The sequence below is a fragment of the Martes martes genome (genome assembly GCF_963455335.1).
Source record: "Martes martes genome assembly, chromosome: 9".
Classification (NCBI taxonomy): Eukaryota; Metazoa; Chordata; class Mammalia; order Carnivora; family Mustelidae; genus Martes; species Martes martes.
The window spans coordinates 15,123,572-15,142,239 of NC_137896.1; the positions used below are offsets into that span (position 1 = coordinate 15,123,572).

Below are 18,668 nucleotides of genomic sequence, written 5' to 3' on the forward strand. Positions count from 1 at the left end.
CAAAGAGTGACAGTCATCTACACGAGCAGCCTTCACGCCAGTGATGACTACAGCAAGGTGGACAGAGAAACCACACCAGGGATTCAGATGACAGAAAGAAAGATCCCATGCCGAGTTACCACTGGTTCTGACACCAGCGGAGAAACATGGCCTCACGAAGCCACTGCTTTACAGCTGGGCACCGAGAAGAGCCTGCTTGACGGGCAATGTCCCCAAGTAGAAAAGACTCAGAAAATACTTGTTTCTTGCTTATGTCAACCCCCAACTCGGGCATAACAAAGACATGCTTGCAGCTTCTTAGCCAATAAAGCCATTTATAAAATACGTTAGAGTCCAATTTCATTTGTCTAATTATCCCTTAGGGAATGACTCACTCCAGATCACCAAGATTCCCACACTGTTACTCTTGTAAGATGAAAACCTCATCTGGAGAGAGAAAATAGATCAGTGGTTGCCTAGGACTGGGGAGAGATGGGGGGTTGGGAAGGTGATGGGTACTGAAAATATTCTAAAACTGATTAAGGTGACAGACACACAATTCTATAAGTACACCGAAGGTCACCGGATTGTACACTACAGCCAGGTGAACTGTATGGTATACGAATCATATCTCGATAAAGCTATAAAAAAACCCTTATCTGAATTGTAATGGATAGAAATTCTTCTCATATGACACTTTAATGTACTGCCAACTTCTCCTTAAGGATTTAAGATCACAGCTGTGTATCTGCTATAATCCAGCAACGCTCTCACTATTACAACATACAGGGCAGTCTGTCCTAAATGACCCTGTTTTTGCTGTTTACTCTAGTTTTTCTGTCGATGCCCTTTACTTTCACCAGAAAGCTTGGTGGTTAAGCTCATGAGCACGGGTCACGTATCACTTACTGACTTATTGGCTACGTGATCTCTGGTGAGTGACTAGATCTCTCAGTGCCTCTGGTCCCCTGTTTGTAAAACAGCGGTAGTAACCTCACTGGAGGGTTGTGGGAGTTAAAGATGATGATGTGAATAAAGCATTTATTGCTGTTCCTGGCAGTGGGGAGCCGGACTGAATTCCGGCCATCAACACTATTCTCCCCATTGTCAGTACAGCTGCCTAGAGGGACCCTTCTGAGCTACGGACTCAGAAACCGGAAAACCTGCCTAGGGTGTTCAGTACACCCACTGTGCTCAATGAGATGAAACAGGCTGGGAGTGCGATTTCAGGACTGGACTTTGGGACATCCCTCGGGAAGGCTCTCAGCGTCAGTGATACTGGGTAATTTGTCCCAGTTCAGCTTCAAACAGAAAAACCCAGGGGCCTGGGGAGGTCTCTCAAGATCCTGGATCTGGGAGGCTTGTGCCCAGGGGGACACAGTGGTCTCCAACACTTCCGACTTTCTCTAGACCAGTGTTTCTTAAAATTCAGAGGTCACAGATACCTCTGAAAATCTGAGCAAAGCCAAGGACACTTCTTGGCCCAGGAAAGTCTATTTACATATGCTGCACCCGTAGGTACAGGGGAAATCCTGAATCCCAGAAGCTAACCATAAACTCCTGGCTAAAAACCCCTGGCTAAAAACTTCCTATAGTCCCGGCACCCTCAAGGTTCGGTGGCCGTGAGCCCCAGCACTCCCACGGCAGCTGGAACAGAGGCCTTCTGGAGGCCTGCCCTCCTAAACGAGCCTTAGCCAGACAAGCGGTCCCAGGAACTGACTGCTTCATCTTAGTCACTGCGAACAGCTGCATCCAGGGGCTTCCCAGGGGCACTGAGTCAGAGCAGGACACAAGCATGGCAGCTCGGGAAGCTACCGTAGGGCGAGGCCCAGAAGCCCTGCTGATAAGCAGCTGGGGAGTTCCAGCCCTAGGGCAGCAGCCAGACTCTCACTCTGCCAGCAACAGAGAGGACGAACCTTAGGGGCTAGGGCCAGGCTAGGCCAAGCGCAGGAATTCAGAGGTGGAAATCCCCCAAGCTCCCGGGACTACTAGGCCTTGGACAGATTGAGCTCTAACTGCAGGGAGACAGAGCCGAAAGAGGGTGGGCAGGTTGTGGGGAGGGGAGGGGGCTGAACCACGGATCAGAGGCTGTTAAAAATGATTAACTGACGCCACAAGCGTTTAACTATGAACACTGACCCAGAGCGGCCATACTCCAAGAGTACGCCATTCATGTTTCATGAAATGCAATATTCTTCCAACTGGGGGTGGGGGGACCTAGAGGCACCATCTCTCTTCATCAGACCAGTGGGCTGTGCTGGTTTCTCCAGGCTGGGTTTGCTTGCTTTTGCTCCTCTACCACAGTATTAAAATGCCCATAATGTGCCCTAGGCTTTATGAAAATAGCTTTGCAACAATTGGTGGACAGGAAAGCTGGCACCATGCCCAAATTTGCTAATAATTTCTGTGTATGATTCCATCAGCGTAAGTGGATGACTGGAGAAACCCACGCTCTTTGGAGCCGCCACAAGTAACTTGTTTTTCTGATGCTATAAAGAAACGGTCTGTAAAACTGGGGTGTGATATTGTGTAACTTCTGCAAAGTGCCAGCCTGCTTTATCTCCATGGGACCAGAATTCCTTTCTAAATTCACTTGGGACCGATTTATTTGTTCAAACAGAAAGAAAGCTATTTACACAAAAACGCTTGGGATGCGACAGCAGAGTGGTAAGAACGGTGTGACTACTCACCTGGTTTAGTTTCTTTTTCCTACATGCATCTCTTCCGATTTTCCACCGTTGAGTAATCAGTGTGGAAATTCTACGGGAACAGAGGAAAAACCAAAATTAGAGCCAGACATACTCTAGGTTTGTAAACTAAAACAATCTTTGGGAAGACAAGTTAAGTGTATCTAGTAACATGTTCAATGTGCACATCCTTTGGGCCAGCCAAATAGGTAGGAATCTATGCTATAGGTATGTTCCCATAGGTATGTTCCCGTAAGTAAAAGGATGTTCGGTAAAACACTCTGTGTAATAGCAAAAAAAAAAAAAAAAGAGGAAACAAGTTAAATATCTGTTAATAGGAAGAGTTAAGTTACAGTGTCCCAATACAGTGAGAAACTAGGCAGCCATCACAAAGAATGAGAAAGATATCATTGCACCGACAAGGAAATGTCATCATTTTCACATGTCACCATTTTTAATATAAATATGAACATGACTGTTCTAATCATGTTATAAACATGATTGTTTATGCTTAGAAAAGTATACCATTTGTATACATACACATTTGTATCTACACAGAACAAGGCCACCAGCAAACTATGAAGAGTGGCTCTCTCTGGGACTCGGAAACTGGGGGAAAAAGGAGTGAAAGAGTTTTCCTCTTTATATGAATAATTTCTGTTTTGGTTGAAAACTTTTAAAGAGGCACACATAACTGTCATAATCATTACACGTGCCATGTATCTAGAATTCTAAAATATCAAGAGTGCAAAAGACATTTTCAGACAAAGACTGAGCAAAAGTTTGCCATTTAGTCTCCAAGAACATTCTCCAACAGAAAGGAAACCAAACTCATAAAGTAAGTGAGATTTTGAATCAACAGTGAAACAAATTAGTAAGTATAGTGTATTGGTAAATTTAAAACACTGAGTGAGTGAAACCAAGCTAAGTGGGGAGATAAACATGAATTTGACAATATTACCCATTTGACTATAAGAGTGTCAAGGATGGAAGAGAGATGAGAACTAAAACTTTGCACGGTCCTTGTTAACCAGGACAAGCAGTAACACTGTTTAATTGAGACAATATATTCATGATGCCTACTAAAAACTTTCAAGGTAAAATGACAAAATATAGAAATAGAACACTTAAGTTTCAAACCAGTTAGCATGTTCCTGGGTAGAGAAGTCTAATTATCCAAAAACATTAATCCTCTCCAAATTACTACATAGTTTTAATTAAATTTCAATAAGAATACAAATAGTTTTTTGGGGGAGAGTGAAAAGGGGTAAAATTACTTTAAAGTTCATATGGAATAATAAATTCCCCAAAATTTAGCCAAGAAGTGGGAAAGAAAATTATTTTTAAAAAGTAAAAAGGGGAGTTGTCTTAAGAGATAATAAAAATTTACTTCATAAAGACTTAAGAAAAAGATATGGTTGTAACATAAGAACAAACAGGTCTGTAGACTAAAGCAACAAGTTCAGAAATGGATACACATCCACAAAGATGGAATTTCAATGCAAAACCGAAAAGATGGCTTATTTAATAAATGGTGCTGGCATATCTAGAGCAAAGCCTGGCCACTACCTCTTTGCTACGTATAAACATAATTCCAAAGGGATTAAAGGTTCAGGATTAAATAATTAAAGCCATAAAAGTACTGGAAGAATGTTTAGGAAAATATTTATATATCTGTGAGGTGGGGAAATTATTATTAAACAAGGCAAGAAATCCAGACACTATGATGAAAAAATAGAAGAAATTTAACAAACAACAGATTAGGAAAGGCAGTTGCAATACATATAGAATCCTTAATATATAAATAGCTCCTATAACTTAAGAAAAAAAGCAACAATTCCTAAGGAAAAAAGTGAAGGAAATTCAGAGAAGAGGAAAATAGTGGCCAACTCACATGAAACAATGTTCAATCTCCAGTAGTAAAGAAAATACAAGGTAAGCATCTGCGAGATACCATTTTCTGCCATCAGCTTGGTCACAGACAGTACAGACAGAAGACGGGATGGAGGGAGGAGGGGAATGGAGAGTGGAGGGAGAGACAGAGGGCAGGAGGAAGCACAGAAAGAATATCTAATATTGGTAAAGATTTAGGGAAATGGAAGTACTCCTATATTTCTGAGAAGAATGTAAATTACTAGAACTCTTTATAGAGTAGGATATTCTCTATTAAAATGTCAAATACATATAATATACATATATTATTATTAACATACAATATTATTTATGACAATGCAACCTACAGAAATAAAAGCACCAGTAGAGTCAATGGTATTACAACAGTGTTGTATGGTGAGAGACGGTGGCTCCTTTTGTCCTGAGCACAGCATAACTTATAGACTTGTCTAATCACTATATTATACATCTGAAACTAATGTAACATTACGTGTCCACTATAGTCAATTTAAATAAATAAATAAATAAATAAATAAATGCACCAGTAGAGAAGGCTATGTATATAAAGATATTTAATGCAACAATATTTTTAGTGAAAACAAAACATAACTCGAACATCTGTCAAAGGAGAGACAGCTGAATATATTGTGGACCTTTAGGTCGACAGCCCTGAAGCTATTTTATTTTATTTTTTTAAGATTTTATTTATTTATTGGACAAAGATCACAAGTAGGCAGAGAGGCAGGCAGAGACAGAGGAGGAAGCAGGCTCCCTGCTGAGCAGAGAGCCCAATGTGAGGCTCGATCCCAGGACCCTGGGATCATGACCTGAGCTGAAGGCAGAGGCTTTAACCCACTGAGCCACCCAGGCGCCCCCCCCGGAAGCTATTTTAAAAGGTGCATTAGATTTATCCCTACCCAGGACCTATTATTTAGTGGGAAAAATAAAGTGCAAAATAAAAGTATGCTCCCACTTCTGACCAAACAACCACACATCTACACAAACCCTACACCCATTTCAATAGGAACTTGGAGAAAAGACACACACCGAACTGAGTTCAGAAGGATGGAAATGGGGAGTAAGGGGAAAGGAGAGATTATAACTTTTTCTTTATAACATCTTCAAATTGTTTAGTTACAATGAGCGTATGTGTTAGTTTAGGGAAAATTAATGAAGATAAAAACAATGACAAGCATATGAGGGCAGAGAAAAAACTCTGATAAGCTGTGTTATACGCTACCCACTTGTCTTTACATCGGATAATTAACTCCATTTACTGTTACTTCTTTTTTGGTCAAATAGAACACGTTAATAGCCGGAAGACAAATTTTTTTTAAAAAGCTTCATGGGGAGGGTACTTAATTCCTAAGGATTTATGCTTTTTATTTAAGAAGGGGGAAAATATTACTTAAGGGGAAAAAAAAAAAGAATTTCCCATGTTAAAATCCCAAAGAAAGCCTAAAACTCTGGCTTGAAACCGCCCTGTTTAGGTGGTGGTGTGTGGGCTGGTTCTGTGCTGTTGACGGTTTTCCATGGCTCGGTGCCCTTGCCTGCTTTCCTCCCCGCAAACCAACTGAATACACTCCCGGGAGTGAACTGGCTGCTGGGAACCAGAGCCGAGCAACCCCCTCATCTCTGCTCACAGGCTCTCTTGGTCTCCAAGCAGATGCTTTGGCTTCTACATCAAATGGGTTCCGGAATGCAGAGAAGTGAAATGGCTTGCTTTTGCAAACCATTCTGACCGGAGGAGGAGAAGAGGAAATGGTTTATCCCAGCGGATGAAACAGAAGAGAAGAGAAGAGGACCAGCGTTCCCGACAAGCTCTTGAAGGGCAGCTACTCTACCGAACCTGCCATTTCAGAGTCACATGCAAGGTACACTCTGGCCTTCCCTGGTGGAATGCTTCGCTTTTAGCTGTTATTTCATTGGTAATAAATACTGCACTGAAATAATAATGATACCTCATGTTTCTACAGCACTTGGTATCTTACAAAGCACTTTAAGATACCTTAAAGGAGCCAGGTATCAGATCAGTATCACTCCCATTTATAAGGTGAAAATGACTCTGAGAAGTTCAAGCATTTTCAGTCACGTGGCAAGTTGCTAACAGAGCTGCGGTTCAAACTCTGGTCTCCAAACCCCAAGTCCAGCAGGGAGCTCAGGTATGAAATCACAGGGACAAAGGAGAACTACAGGTAAGCCAATGAATAAAAGTAGGCTCTTGGGAGGAACAGCTCTTCCTGACCCTTAGGAAAAAAAAGATTGTAGTCTAGGAGTAATATTCTATGCCACCTCAGAGAGAAACTCTCCTCATTTACTGGAATAGAGCTGCTGACTATGGGAAGGAAATCCCATGCTCCTGGGTCTGCCCGCCCACATCCTACCCAACCTTCAAGGCCACTAGACCTCTAAAGCCCAGGGGACAGAGGATGCATCTCTTTTGTCTATACGGCCTCGGGGTCCAGCCCTGGGGTCTGGCACAGACTAGAAGCCACTAAGTTTCTATCTCTAGTAGTTTCGAATCCACCTACCTCTTCCATCCACCCCCACGCCCCGCCAGGGTCCTACCCAACGCCAATCCTCTCTCCCCATGACTACTGTGACTGCCCCTCAATCCATCCCCCACACAGCAAATAGCACCCACAAAGGCCTACTGATTAATCATCGTCCTCAGGCCCCTGACTAATTCTCTGAAGCCTCACCTCCGCCTCTTCCTCAGTTCCCTTCCTCTCCATGCTTCAGCCACGCTGGCTTCCCTTCAGGCTCACCAACAGTCCACATGCTTTCTTGCCTTGGGCCCTTACCCACATGTACCTGTCCCTACCTGGATTATCCTTTCCCACAATGCCCTTCTTCCCTACCTCCTGCCTTAGCTCTTGGCCTAATGAGCACCTCATCTCAGTTTAAACACTGCCTTGTCCAGCAAGCCTGACCTGACCACATTCCTACTTACTTACTTTGTAAGACCATACGTCCTTGGCTGTGAATGACAGTGAGTGAAGGGTCATGCTTGTTTTATGACCTACTGTCCACCTATCACCTTGCTCAGTGCCTGGCAGATAAGGAGGTGCTCAGTGAGCATCAGCTGAAACTGTATTGAGCTGAAGGCTGGACTCAGATGCTAGTGTGCCATGTTCTCAGGCTTTCCACGGCACTGTCCCTCTCTTAGGGCACATGATGACATGTGTGAGAGTTATCGGAGTCTTTTTTTCCTATCGGACTACAAGCTACTTAGAAGTCTAACATACCTTGGTATTCCCTATCGTGCCTTGTGTAATGCCTGAACACAAGGGTTCTTCTGAACAGTGGATGAATTCTTGCACCAACATAGGGAAGTATGAAGAAAGGCCACAGTCTCTAGTCAACCACAGACAACGGCTTCTCCTACTAGGGGCCTGCCGCGCAAGCCATGAGTACCTTGGATAGGCAGAGACTCTGCCCAGAAAATGAGAAGTGAAACCTGGAAAGCAATGGTAGTGTGAGGGTGAGAGGATGTCAGGGTGAGGACAGGACAAGCATGTACTGCTAAAGGGGAGTTTCTTACCCTGGCAGAAACTTTCTGGAGCCAAACCAAAATTATGTGTAGGAGATCTAAGCAAGTTCCCCTCTGACCTAGCCATGCCCTATTTAAAAAACCAGAGACATGAAACCACTGGGTGATGATTTAAGTGTTTTTCCGTACTGTCTAGCTTTCCTTCCATGAACATGTTCTAATTTCGTAATCCGGGTGGGGGGGGAACCACCACAATAAATGTTATAAAAACAAACCAGCAGAAAATCCAGTGGCAATCTTAGACCGCAGAATCACCTGTCCTTATGTCTCCTTACTCGACTTGGGATTGCAGACTCCGGGTCCTCCGGGGTGGGGTCCCCCCTGCAATTAGTCAGGAAGAGTTCCCGTCTTTCATCAGATGCCTTGGGCAGGAAGGAGCCGGGAGTGAAAGCTTCCGCAGGGCGCAGCTCTCATCTCTCCCTAATGCAGATGCTGGCAAAGCTCTGAGAATCAGGAGATGGAGGGGAAGTGTGGGGGGAACCAACCAGCTCAAGACCAGGACCCGCAGCCGCTAGATGCTGGTCCAGCTCAACTGTTCATTGACCAGCCTGTCTTTCCTGATGCGCGGAGAACCTCACAAGGCCACGGCTGTCTCCTCACAGCCGTTTCTCCACCCTAGTGCTTCTTACTAGTCTGCCTCCCGCGTAATTTACTGAATGGCAGAGATCACGCCTATGAAGTCCCAAACATAATGACTGACCTAGGTCCCTGGGACATAATAAGAAGGCATCAGCTACCAATCCTTCATTTTTATAATGCCCCGAAGGTCCATTATTCATTTTGGAAAAGCCCAGTTGAAGAATAGTCATTTCTTGAAGATTCAAGAGATTTCTTTTAAATAAAGTTGGGAAATGCTGGCCTCCTCAAGCAAGAGCCAATGCATTTTAATCTGCTGTTCACAATTACTCAGCATCGCAGCTTCCGAAGGAGCCACTCTGTGAAGGCGCTCAAAGTTTTCATAAGGCCTTTCTGAAAGACTTCCAGGAGGTAGTGAGCTCAGCCTCGGGTCATGATTAATGACTTGTTTCCAAGAACTTGAGATTTTCCACGTCTGTCTCCACTTAGGAATTACTCCTGGTCCCTTGTGAAAACACTCAGCAGAGTTAATTGGGTGAACTCAGCTTCTCATCACACTCAGAGAATAACACCTGCCACCAGTTTCGTCCTTAAGTGGCTGGGCTAGCATCCTCGGGTCCCGGGAGAACAGCACCTACTTCTGGTTTCGGTCTGAGCACCCCACTGAGTGATAGGAAATGGTGCTAAGGCTTGGCTGAAAGAGCCAGCATGGGAGCTCTGATCAATTCAGAGATGACACCACATCCCGCGTACAAATGGCATCCTGTGACTGACGGGGGCCAGGCCCTATATACCGTTGGCTAGCATTCTCTTTCTGGAAACCATAAAGTAGGCAACCCCAAGCATGTTTTTTGTGCCAACTAGGTGCACTACAAGCTTTATCCTGTCTCATCCTTGTGGCACCCCTGGAGGAAGGTGTGTGTAATTGTGACATCCCCCTCTCCGCCACGTTTCAGAAGAGAAGCAGGCTCTAGGAGGTAATCTGTCCGAGATGTCTCCACTAGGAGATGGTAAGGGCAGAGCTCTCATTGCTACCCTCCCCAGCTTCTCACTGACCTCTACACAGTCTGAAGTTAACAGGGACTGTGGACACCCATCAGCCCAGGGGTCGCGAAGGTAAACGTCCACGGGGGCCAAGCAGCAGGCATGAGACCAGAGATGGTGACAGATGGGCAAGCAAATGACACAGACAGTACTAAACCGGAGAACAATCCTGCTAAAGACATTCAAATTCAAACAAAAATAAAAACCCAAACCACATACCTTCCTTTCAGAATATCACCTCCTCACCACCGTCTTTGGAAGAGGGACCACCTTTTTTTTTTCTTTTTTTCTCAAATAGGCGCCGTGCATAGCCTGTAGCCCAACGCAGGGCTGGAACTCACCACCCTGAGATCAAGACCTGAGCTGAGATCAAGAGACAGACGCGTAACTGACTGAGCCCCCCGGGCGCCGCTGGGACCATTTTCTTAATTAGCCGAAGTCTGGAGATTCTCGAGCAGCTGGTCCGAGGCAGAGAGCCTTGGGCCCACTGCCCAAGACCATGCGTGGCTCCGTGGTAGCAACAGTCCACTTTCAAAGGGTTGAGCCGTGGAGAAGACCAAAACACTCAGATACGCCAAGGGGCTTTAAGAACCCTCCTGGTGACCATGATCTTAACTCAGTTTTTAAATACTGCATTTTCCTGAGGGCCGGAGACTCTGGTAGCCTTAAAGACGGAAATCTCTTAAACTGCCAACACCTGGCCCCCTGGCCGCTCAAAAATCCAAGATCTGACCACATTTTCTGCTTTTCTTTGCACTCTGGCTCCAGCCACACTGTCCTGAAGCAGGAGTCGCCGTGTCTAGGCGACATGAGGCGGGAGGGCCCAGAGAGATGTTCCCTTCCTCTTCTCTTTACTGCCAAGCTAGGGACTAGGAGGGTGGGCTCTGTGTTAAAATTGAGTATGCCGGGTCTCCTCTGGACCTGTGCGCCAGGCTTTCTACCAGGGGACGGGGTTCTGGTAATGGACGAGACAGACTCAGGAGGGGGACACATGGTCTAGTGAATGAAGTTCTGCAAGTAATTATGTGAGCACAGTTCAGGTGAACGGGGAAGGCGGTAGGGATGATACAGGAACATACCGTGGAGATTAACCCTCAGTCAGTGGAGTTAGGAGCAAGGATACTGACCACCTCAGGTTATGGAAAAGGCTGAGCATAACGTGGGGTTGAGCACTTAAGAGACACTCGATAGGGATCATTCTTTTTCTCCCCGCCCCGCCCCCCCCCACACTGTGCATGCATCTGCATACCACGCTCAGTCTTTCTTCAAGAATACCAAACCTTGGGAACCTGGGTGGCTCAGTGGGTTAAAGCCTCTGCTTTCAGCTCAGGTCATGATCCCAGGGACCTGGGATCGAGTCCCGCATCGGGCTCTCTGCTCAACAGGGAGCCTGCTTCCTCCTCTCTCTCTGCCTGTCTCTTTGCCTGCCGTGATCTCTGTCTGTCAAATAAACAAATAAAATCTTAAAAAAAAAATACCAAACCTTACAAAACTATAAAAAACTCAAAAGTAACTTACTGTTGCCTGTTTTATGTCCTCTTTTAATTGTCCTTCTAGGGGCCGGTTTTTAGCCACTCTGGGATACTGGAAACCAAGAGTACTTTGATCCTCAAGCCCTGAGGATTCTCCGCAGGCAAAAGAGATACGGATGGTTCATTTCAAGCTGAATTCCAAAATATAGCGATCATCTAGTTTTGTCCCTTTATTTAGGTACAAAGAGGAAACAGGCCCAGAGTGTGGAACACTGGCTCGGGGCTGCAAACTTTCCATGCCTGGCCCTTTGTTTCTTAAAGCAGAAGTCTTTCCCCTTTAACCAGGATTTCCCAACTCGACCTGCGGGCAGGGGCGGTGGGTCGCAGGCAGCAGCTGCACGTCCTGTACCGCACACGCACACCCTGGGAGGGAGAATGGTCGGCTCAGGCGCCTGCCCCTGCCGGTGAGGGGCCCGGGGCAACAAGGCCCGCCCCTCCCCTCCGCCGCGCTCGGAAGGGCGCACCTGGCTTAAAGACCAGAGGACAGACCCAACAAAGAAAATGCTGAAGTGCTTACTTACACGATTGTTTTGTTTACTTTCTAGGCATCAACAGCAAATTTTTAAAAGGAAGCAATAAAAAGACCACGAAGCCAAAGTTAAAGCCTCCGGACGCTTCTTTCCATCTTGGGAGTCCGCCCAGCCGCCGCGGCAGTGGGATGCCCGTGATAAGCGAACTTCAGAAACCCAATCATTTCTCTATCTTGCATTTAGAATACCAATCTTGTATTTGTGAGGGGAAGATTACAGGGAATTGTCACTTTCAGAGACACTTTCTTCTAGGATGTCTAAAATTGTTTGTACTGCCTTGGTAATCAGAGAAAAAACTAAAGGTTTTACAAACCCCCAGTATCTAATGAAGGACTTAACTTCTTCACCTCTCTTCAGGGCAACGAGCCGCTTTTAAAGCTCTAGCCAATGTGTCAGTGTTCTGGGGGTAAAAATTCAAACAGCGTTTGAATGGAGCCCATCCGTGAAACTTGAGTTCAGACTCTAGCCCCAGGCAGTTGCAGACAAAGCCATAATTTGCAGAGCAATAATATAATATAAAAATAGACACTTTCTGACCGACAGGCTGTGAAGCAGGCCAAGCCCTCTGGAGAGCTCTGCCTCCCTCCCTGCTCTCCCCAGGGCTGTGGGGGTGATGGTGGAGAATAAAGTTCTACTTACAAGAGGAGAGTTTCTCCAAAGTCCAGGGCTCCTCAGTCCAAGCCAAGGGAGAATTTAAGAAACCAGCAGTCAAAACGCCTCCCTTTTGAGGGTTAGCGAGATTAGCAGACCAGGCCAGCGGTGCAGTCTGGATTCTTTCTTGCCCTCTCCCCCTCTCGGCGTCTCTAAATGAAATGCACTTCGAGGTTTTAGTGGGTGTTTCCCACGTCTCGGGCCAAGTAAGTCCCCATTTGTTGTAACCCAATGCTCAGCCTGATGATGTCAACCACTCAGCTCCCTTGCTCGGTTTCCACCTCTCTGTCCACGGGGAGATCCATTTCCTCTGGACAATGAGCTGGGAGGCTGTAACTTCATCCCGGGCAGTCACATTTGCCTAACATCCTTCCTTCAATTTTCAACAGCGCAGACTTAGTGACAAAAGGCTTCCTATCCACTCACTGGGCCAGGGCTCCTGGTGTAAGTCCCTTTGCCTATAGTCACCACTGAGTGAGAGCGATCTAGTTTGCTTTGCTGGGTTTTAACTCACTTCTTTGGTGTGTAATACCCTCGTTAGGGTGGAGATTGGCATCCCCACTCCACCCCACCCTCATTTCCTCCAGCTCTATGTTCCAAGTTGTTCCGTTTCCCCACCAAGTTTCCTAGGTGCGTGTTGGGCACGGTGTATGTTTGTCCTTCACTTAGGGGAGATGATACGTGCCCGAGTGCAAGGCTCAGAGGCAGCACTGCTCTGTTGCCTGGAGAACTCGGTTCTTTCTGGCCTCAATCACACTCCTAACTGAATGAATCACACTCCTAACTCCCTTGACCTCAGTTTCCCCATCAATAAGATGACGGTTTGGGGGTCTTGCACTTCTGAAATTCACCGACTGAATTATACACAGACGCAAGATAAAGACTTGTACTACAAGCTGGCTGATCACACGCTTTAGGGAGGGAAGAACCCTTGGCAGGTCAGAGGCCAATGCCCACGATGCCAGGCTCAGCCTGGCTCCTTCGACCCCCTTTGTGGTGGAGCTGAACTGTTTCTCTGGGAGAAAACCCCAAAGAATTCACTGAACAAGGCCTGGGGAACATGGAAAGAGGCAGCACATACTACTCCATAAGATAAAGAAGCAGGAGAGCTGTCCTTAGGGATTAACGTGGAAAAGCAGTGATTAGGAGCGACCATAATAATCTCCTGCATTTGTGGAGTGCCTGCAGGCAAAGAGAGAAAAAACCTCTGCGCTTCTGGGTACAGAGCGAAGCAGTGTGACATGTACACTGCCTATGAACAGCGATCTGGGAACCAGAGCTATAGATCTGAGTCCTGTGTGACTTCACTTCTCTGAACTTTTTTTTTTTAACTGTAAATTGGGGTAACAGGGCCTCCCTTTCAGGACTGTGAGGATTGAGGAACACATACAAGGGCCAGAAAGCACCTGCACATACTAAGTGCTGATGGATGGTAGCTTCGTTGTCCTATGTAATTTCATCTGATTCTCATTTTAGGAGAATTAGTACCCAGGGGCTGAATTACTAGTCTGCTTTACCTGGGTAGGAAAATGAAACAGAGATGCCAAGTGACATGCCCAAGGTCACACAGCTCAAGATTAAAGGGGCAGATATGGAAACTGAGTCTTTAACTCCTACTCAGTCCAGCACACGTGTCATACACATGCCAATGCTATTCCTTTTTTTTTCTTTTTAAGATTTTATTTATTTATGTGACACACAGAGATCACAAGTAGGCAGAGAGGCAGGCAGAGAGTGAGAGAGAGGAGGAAACAGGCTCCCCACTGAGTAGAGAGCCAGACGCGGAGCTCGATCCCAGGACCCTGGGACCATGACCTGAGCAGAAGGCAGAGGCTTTAACCCACTGAGCCACCCAGGTGCCCTGCCAAAGCTATTTCTAAATGGGATCATTTCTACTTAGAAAAATGAGCTAAACTTATTTTTTAAAAAATGGGGAAGGGGTGGGTTCAGCCAGGCCGGGGCCCGAGGTTGGGGGGAGTAGTCAATCTATTGTCTAAAGGAAATACTACAGGCCACTAGGTAAGAGGGGGTACTCACTTGCTTTGCTCCCCAAATACCATGTGACCCGAAGGAAGTCTGGGCTTTAGTCACCCCTTCCTCCAAAAGGCAGATCTGATTTGTCTTAAACCTACTTGGATGGGAAGCTGGGATTGTTGTTCTTTAGGCAAAGCAGCAGCTATTTAGAGGTGGGGGTAAGGCTGTGGGAGTTTGTGACTTAACAAAAACTTTAATTCTCAGAACTCTTTGATGCTGTAATCAGGAAGGACCAAGCAAACAGACTGTACGTTAGGAGGGAGTTTGGCGGTCTGAAGGCTCTCCCATAAGCCAGCGTGGGGCTGTAGTGGAATGAAAAGAACTCCAGTTAACGGGAGTCATCTCAGAGCCTGTTCCCAGCTCAGAGAGACCTGAGTTTCCTTCCTGTCCCTGGATCTTCCAGCACTGGATGACTTTGGGCAAGTTAACTTCTGTGTAAAGTGAGAATAATAAAGGCACTTACCATAAAAGGTTCTTGTCTGGATTAAGTGCCTGGCACACACTACAAGTTCAAAAATACTGAGGAAAAAAAACTTGCAAAAATAAGCTGCGACATCCTAAAGTAAAGGCATTATTTTCTAATTCTGACTCAGTGTCACCATCCTCTACCCCAAGGATAATGTAACAGTGAATGAATAAAGTCAAGAATGTCAGGAAGCCAGAAGAAGGACCCACTATTTCTTGAGAATGTCAGAATGAATAAGGAACAAAAAGATCCACCGGGAACAGTGAGGCATGTTCTCAGCAGCAACACGCAGCTTGGAGGGCCCGGAGGCGGCGGCTGGGGCCGTTATCTGCCGGGCCTTTATTCTAGAAGCCCAAGTGAGCATCAGGAAATGAGCTGGGCCCTGGACAGGTCAGTTTGCCAAAATCACTCTCAGTGCTTTGTTATTTGAACAAAAGTAATAGTAAGGAGCCCATTCATAAAAACAAAGATACTGTTTTCTTCGACCACATACATTTTCTGACCCTCACCTGTAACACTGAGTAACCGTACACCTGTCACAGAGCCATGGAGAACAGACAGGGCCGGGCGCTCCTTCTGCCTTCGGACTGCCGACGACAGATGACGGCAGGGACACTGCGGCCTGGCGCCACGCTCTGTGCTGACTGCTCTCGAGACACCACCTTCCATTAGCCTTACACCTAGGAGGTGAGGAGGTTTAACAGCCCCTCCACTCACAGCTGCGGAGGCCGATGCTGCTGGGCTGACCGACCGGCGCGAGGCTCACGGGACTAAGTGACAGAGCCTGGGCTCCTCGCCAGGGCTGCTGGGGCCCGGCCGGGATTCGGAGTCCCTTCCTCCGCTGCCTTCGGGAGGGTTTCCCTGCAGGAAAGCTGGCAGCTCGTCACAGCCCGCAGTCTCAGCTCCATCTGAAGAGGAAGGAAACTCCGCCTGCTCCTGCACACAGAGCTGGTCTGACGGGCTCAGACAGCCCCTGCCACGAGGCTGCCCTAGTTCCCACCCCTCACCCCCGTGTGGAAGGGGTCTCTCCCTCTGATGTTCTGTAGGACTTTATCTGTTCCTCTCTCAAGAAACTTACCCTTTTCTCCTCTTTGAGGCATATTTATTTCTGGACAGCTCTTACGCTGCTGCTAGAATCTGGGCTTCTTATGGAAAAGCTCTGTGTTTAATTTATGAGCATTTTGTACATAGGAGACACTTATTAAAATAAGGAAAGCTATAAATAACGAAGACTTCTAACGGATGCTTACCATATGCCAGATAGTATTCTAACTGCTCTACAAAAATCATCTCATTTAACCCCCACGAGGGTCCTATGAGGTAGGTCTTACTATCCCCACCCGACAAACGAGGAGATTCTAGACCTGTCGGTCACGGAGCGTGTTCAGCTGGCAACTGACTGGCACCTGCTGGAAGGAGTATATGATGAATAAATTCTGGGCCCCCGCGACTGACCTCCGAGTCCAAACAGCTGCCGCAAAATGCAATGACCTCCTCACCCTATCCAAGGTAGGTTTCAGCTGTCATGCCATTTCAAACTCACTTATTCACTGAGAAGGCTGATTGAGACTTCAAGTTGTAAATACAGATTTTGTTTTCTTTCCAATCATAATTGTTTATTGTTAAAAAAAATATATATATATATAAAAGAACAGAAAAAAGGGAGGAAAATCATCCATCATTCAACCACCCAGAAATAACCAGTTAACTTCCTACATACGGACCCCAAAAGAGCCACACCTACACTGAAAACAATATTTGGGGGCACCTAGGAGGCTCAGCTGGTTAAGTGTCCAACTCTTGATTTCAGCTCAGGTCTCGATCTCAGGGTCATGATTTCAAGCCCTGCACTGGGCTCCACCCTGTATGTGGAGCCCAGTGCTACCTAAGTAGGTATGAACCTACTTAGAAAAACAACAAATTTTTTTTTTTTAATCAGACACACAAGTCATTCAGGGACAGAGAGGAGTCAATCCCACAAAAGATGACAAAGAAACGTTTGATGTTATTTTTTCTTCTGGTTTTGGAGTACACTTGGCTGCTTTCTTTTTCTTTTTTTCTTTTTTTTTAAGATTTTATTTATTTATTTGACAGAGAGAGAGACACAGCGAGAGAGACAGAGCACAAGCAGGGGGAGTGGGAGAGGGAGAAGCAGACTCTCCACTGAGCAGGGAGCCCGATGTGGGGTTTGATCCCAGGACCCTGGGATCATGACCTGAGCCGAAGGCAGATGCTTAACGACTGAGCCACCCAGGCACCCCCACCTGCCTGCTTTCTCTACAGGGTTTGATATCCGGAGGGTCCGCCTCCTAGGCCCCCTCGGAAGGCTGCTGATGTAGCCAGCGTGCCCAATGGAGGGATACGGCAGAAGGGAAGCCTGATCCCAGAGAGTATGCACCTAAAAAATGGGTAGGTTCACAGAATACCTCCCTTCTAGTATGAGACTGGGCGTCCTTATCCTGTCCTTTGAAGGACCCTCAGTCTCACTGCTGGTCAGGTGCCCTAAAGCCAACTGTACCCATCGGTGTGGTACACAGAGCTTCTAGCAGCCTTCCAGGCAGGGCTGAGGCCTATGCGGCAAACAGACACCAATTCCAGAGGAAACAAAGGCTTATCTCCTTGAAGGAGACTTTTATTATTGCTTACAATTGGGGAAAAAAAATTACAGAGCATTTGAGGAAAACCAACAGCATGAGAGAAACTAAAATAAAAAGAAAATGGACTCTTATGGGAAAGAAAATTCAGACAAGTGAAACCTTTAAAAAAATTCTTATGTTTTCAGAGAGATTCTGAAGATATCATGTCCACAAAATGAAATAAGTTGATAACACTGGACTCTTGGAAATTAATAATATTAAATTAACAGTTCAGTAGAAAAACTGGAAAATAAGAAAAGGAAATCTTTCAAAATACAGTATAGGGAAAAAATATTTAAAGGATGAAAAAGAATTCTGATATAGAACAATAATCCCGGAAGCTCAACATGAGTCTGAAACGGGAGTTCCAGAGAAAGAATACAAAGAAAAGTACAATAGGAAATTATCTAAGAAATCATGAGGGAACATTCCTAGAGTCAACATTGCATTTTTAAGACTTTAATTATTTGAGAGAGAGAGAAAGAGCACATGAGCAGGGGGGAGGGGTAGAGGGATAGGAAGAGGCAGACTCCCCACTGAGCAGGGAGGCCAAGGTGGGCCTCAATCCCAGGACCCCGGGATCATGACCTGAGCCGGAGGCAGATGCTTAATTGACTGAGCCACCCAGGCGGCCCCAAAATTGCATCTTTAAACTGAAAAGTTTATCAAGTGCTGAGGAGAAGGGAAGAGTCGATCATGCCTGCATGTAGTCTCCTAACCTTTCAGAATTCAAAAGGAAAAAAAATCTACATATTTCTAGAGAGAAGAACTGTTTCAAAAGAAAAGAATCAGACTGGTACCACACTTCTGAACAAGAATGGCTGCCTGAAGACACCAGAGCAATATTTTCGAAGGTAAACGTTCTAGGGGTGCCTGGGGGGCTCAGTGGGTTAAAGCCTCTGCCTTCGGCTCAGGTTATGATCCCAGGGTCCTGGGATCGAGCCCTGCATCGGGCTCTCTGCTCAGCAGAGTCTGCTTCCCCCGGCCTCTGCCTACCTCTCTGCCTACTTGTGATCTCTGTCTGTCAAATAAATAAATAAAATCTTTAAAAAAAAAAAAAAAAGGTAAACGTTCTAAAGGAAAATGA

The 18,668-nt window shown here is 46.0% G+C and overlaps 1 protein-coding gene across 2 annotated transcripts in view; it reads right to left on the reverse strand.

Annotated features, from left to right (window-relative positions):
* Window positions 1-18,668, reverse strand: part of PKIG (cAMP-dependent protein kinase inhibitor gamma) — a 96,246-nt gene that overhangs the window by 20,604 nt on the left and 56,974 nt on the right. Inside the window, exons 1-2 of one of the 2 annotated variants that reach the window (XM_080813907.1) lie at window positions 12,434-12,596; window positions 2,670-2,739 (exon numbers count right to left, since the gene is read on the reverse strand). The gene's annotated coding sequence lies outside the window, so the exon portion shown is untranslated. Of the gene's footprint in view, window positions 1-2,669; window positions 2,740-12,433; window positions 12,597-18,668 lie in introns of those variants that run through there. The other variant, XM_080813908.1, reaches the window with a different exon arrangement.